This window comes from Squalius cephalus, assembly GCF_949319135.1.
Source record: "Squalius cephalus genome assembly, chromosome: 4".
NCBI lineage: Eukaryota > Metazoa > Chordata > Actinopteri > Cypriniformes > Leuciscidae > Squalius > Squalius cephalus.
Window position 1 is genome coordinate 13447258 of NC_137125.1, and position 4062 is coordinate 13451319.

The window sequence follows — 4062 nt, forward strand, 5'->3', positions numbered from 1 at the left end:
AAATATCAAGGTTCAAGAGTCCAACTGAAGTAAACACTGACTGCTATAATGGTGACTTAAAAATGTTGATTTTCTACTTTGGTGATGAAAATTGCAGGACCCTTCGTTTTTTGTTTTTGTTTTTTTTTTTTGCCACCTGGCTACTGTTGTAAAATGTTAAGAGATTTAATTTTTAAAAAATTATAAATAAAGAAAAAAAAGACTGCAAGTGATACCACTTGTGGAATTGCAGGTCTGAGAATGTGAATGTCTGCAGTCAGACCCTTCTCACTGAAATAGTTCACAGGTGGCAATGGATATAAGCGTTTTCCATCTAGTCTAACGCCACCTGGAATCGTGTGAAATCTGTGCAATGAAACAGCAGATCCACAATGTGGATTTTTTTTTTTAAATAATGAAAATCATTCATGGGTTTTTTACTATATAATTCAGTAAGAGAGAATTCATATAATGCCACACAAGTCTTAATACCCAGGGTTCCTTTTAAGGGAATATTTTATGCAAGTTGTTACATGAAAAAGATGGTTGTTCTTTTAATCTACATATTGTACATGTCTGTGTGATGCCCAAGTGATTACTTGCCTCTGCACACGCAGCACTTAAACGAGGTTCTTAGAACCTCACTCTGCTGTTCAGTAAGGCCCTCGCTAAGCTTTTACAGCTCTCTCAGCTTGGCTGAAACAGCCGGTAAACCCTCCGATGCTAGAAGGACCTCCTCGATTTTGTCTTTTATGTCACAGAGCCCAGAGTCCTCATGTCATGAAGTTTGCCTTTTACAGAAAAAAAAATTATAATTAGCAGGTGACAATAATGGTTTAAAATATTTTTTTCTGTGAATAGTTTAAAGAAACCAAGGCTCTCATGTGAGGTCTTAATTGTAACCAATGTGTACTTTAAAGGGATATTTCACACACAAAAATAGAACATTCTGTCTTCATTTACTCTCTTGTTATTTCAAACCTGTATGGGTTTGTATGTCACTAAAATATCTTATTTTGTGTTTTGCAAAAGAAAATCACTCACAGGTTTAAAATAACACAGGGATGAGTAAATAATGACAATTTTCATTTTGGGGTGAACTATCATTTTAAAAGAGCAAATATCTGTGCTATACATGCAAGTACATTTCCATCATCATCTTAACAATACACTGCCGTTCTATATTCCATGGTCCTGCTATGCCTCGACATTGCTTAATTTTAGGTTGTATGCTGTTTGTTTTTGATCACATTAAAGTTAAGGTAATGTCTGAATCTCAAAGTTTTCAATAACTTCACAGGACAATGTTGTGAACTTGTGATGCTTACTGAATATGAGCTACCAAACCTAGTCCTAGTAAATACTGAGAATAGTAATAAACTATGATTATTTAAACCATTTTATTTCCAGACACAGTGTTGGTTTTGGATAGAAAAGACAGCATATCTTTTGACATAAGATAAATCTAGTAAAACTGCTAACATGGTGGTGGGGTCAATTAAAATCATTTGAATGTAAATAGAGTGCAATTTTAAAGGTCCCGTTCTATGTGATCCCATGTTTCAAACTTTAGTTAGTGTGTAATGTTGTTGTTAGAGTATAAATAATATCTGTAAAATTATAAAGCTCAAAGTTCAATGCCAAGCGAGATATTTTATTTAACAGAAGTTGACTACAAAAAAGCGGCTGGATTGGACTACACCCCTCTACTTCCTTCATTAATGATGTCACTAGAACCGTAACCTCCGCCCACAGGAACACAGGCGTATTGATGGCGAAATGTCAACAGAAGTGGTTGATGTTTATCTATAATCGGATACCGCAAAAGTTTAATTCGAAGTTGTTAGTTTGCTCTGTCCATTTCACCACGGACTGTTTTTCTAACCTGGGATAATATCAAGCAGGCTTCTCTCAGCGTTTCATACTGACGAAGGGGACTATTTCAACTATATTCCAGCAAGCGGTAAGTAGTGATTTAATATGGAAGTAGCGATCACTCTTCACATCGTTCGTTTCTCTTAGTAGGATGAAATAATCTTACTTAAACTGTGATTAATATACAGAAAGCGATCAAAGAACAATCCCTTTCCAATCGCCCAAGCTGTCAATCACACAGCGCGAGTTTATCTGGACACTTGCCAAAACTCGTTATGAAATCAATGACGCTGTTACACTGCACAACGAAGCTCTTACTGTATTTATATACATCATGTTTGCATTGGTGAAATCATTAGTGAGAGTGCAGAAACTGTGTTGCAATGATAAGATCTTTCACGCGATCAACAGACTGTCATCTGCTCAATGCTCATCATCACTGCAACCTTTTATGTAATGGTAATAGATCTAAATACTTAAAAAACTTCTCACGATTCGTTAATCCAGATAGCTGTAATAGTAAAAACGTATAATAGCTGTAATAGTAAAAGTTTTCCAGATAGTTCCACATGTAATGCCAGATATTTCATATGCAAGCATGTCAGCCAATCACAGCAGAGGGCGTTTACTCTGACGTCTCACAGCAGACACGCCCCTTCAAACAGAGTGTTCAAACCAGGGAATGAAATCAGGCTAGGAAATATGCCTTTTATTTCTAAATTATAACAATTTTTGATCTAAAAAACATACTAACATTATAAGGGCACCCCTGGAAACATGATAAAATAATAAAAATAATCCATGGAATGGGACCTTTAAAGGGATAATTCACCCAAAAATGAAAAAATGATGTTTATCTGCTTACCCCCAGGGCATCCCAGATGCCATGAATGTAAGCAAATAAACATCATATTTTCATTTTTGGGTAAACTATCCCTTTAAATCCACTGTAGATTTTCAATTATTTGCATGAATTTAAATAAAAAGTTCAAAGATAAGAAGCTATTCTGATGAGAGCACTCATGAACCTACCCTAGTTTCCTACGTTTCCTCCTCCCCATCTCTGCAAATACATCCTCTGCTATTGCAAAAATATGTCTGGAGCTCTGTTTCCAATCCGCAGACCCTGTGGCAGTGGGGATAAAAATAAATAAAAAAAATTGTGTGAAATTCAGAATGATACCATCATTGATGAGCTGGGGCAAACTTCAGAATGAATTTGTTCCAATACTCCAGCCCACAACACAGACCTTTAATTCCAGGGGTATCGATAAGCAAATTTCCTTGACTATCAGTCAAGACTATGTTTGTTTCAGGACCCAAAGCAAGGGCTTCTTTTACTTTTGTTTTCATTGTTGACAAACAGGCCTCACTCTCCTCGAAAGGAATAACTAATGCCTTGTCCTGCACTAGTTTGTCATCCTCAAGTTGTCCAAGGAAAATGGTTCTGTGGGAACACACACAAACACACTGTACCTATCAGAAGTGGTTACTTTAAACACTTATATCTGCATTACTTTGAAATTGCATTTCACTGCACCAGCATTTTGTCAATGCTGACCAATTTTTATCTGCTAAAAAGTAAGTTTTTACACTTACCTTTGATACATTTTGGGGCTAACTGCAGGACTAACTGCACGTGTAGCTGTTGCAGTGGCAGATCGGGAAAAGCTGAAACGAGGTCGACTTCGTCCAGGGTTTGGGTGAAATGGGACTGGGCTAGGGAGTGGCCCACATGCATCATCACCCATCACCTGGAAGGTGCTCCCACCATTCATGAGGTCCAAACAACTGAAGAATCCAGATGAACCTGGGAAAACTGAAATCCCCATGTCATTGGTCAAGTAAACACTTGACTGTGTAATCTAGATAAAGGAGACAAGAGAACAGCACAAGATCAGAATACAAATTAGTAAGAATATTACGCTATACTTTGGACCAACAAATTGTCATTAGCTTTCCAGGACTGGAAACTCTGGTGTCTTGAAGAAGGCATCTTAATATGCAAGTGAAAAGTCGTTACGTATTGTCAAGTATGGTGACCCATACTCGAAATTGGTGTTCTGCATTTAACCCATCCAAGTGCACACACACAGCAGTGAGAAGTGAACACACACACGCACACACACACACTGTGAACACACACCGGAGCAGTGTACAGTAATCTTAATTTTTTTTTTTTTTTTTAGAACGACTGACCAACAATTA

At 37.1% G+C, this 4062-nt stretch overlaps 1 long non-coding RNA gene across 1 annotated transcript; it reads right to left on the reverse strand.

The window, feature by feature from the left end:
* Window positions 1-632: 632 nt before the first annotated feature.
* On the reverse strand, window positions 633-3283 carry LOC307157099. The gene is made up of 3 exons (XR_013820867.1): window positions 3105-3283; window positions 2887-2980; window positions 633-770 (listed from the first exon to the last, which is right to left on the reverse strand). It is a non-coding gene; the product is annotated as an uncharacterized lncRNA (long non-coding RNA).
* Between the last annotated feature and the right edge of the window lie 779 nt (window positions 3284-4062).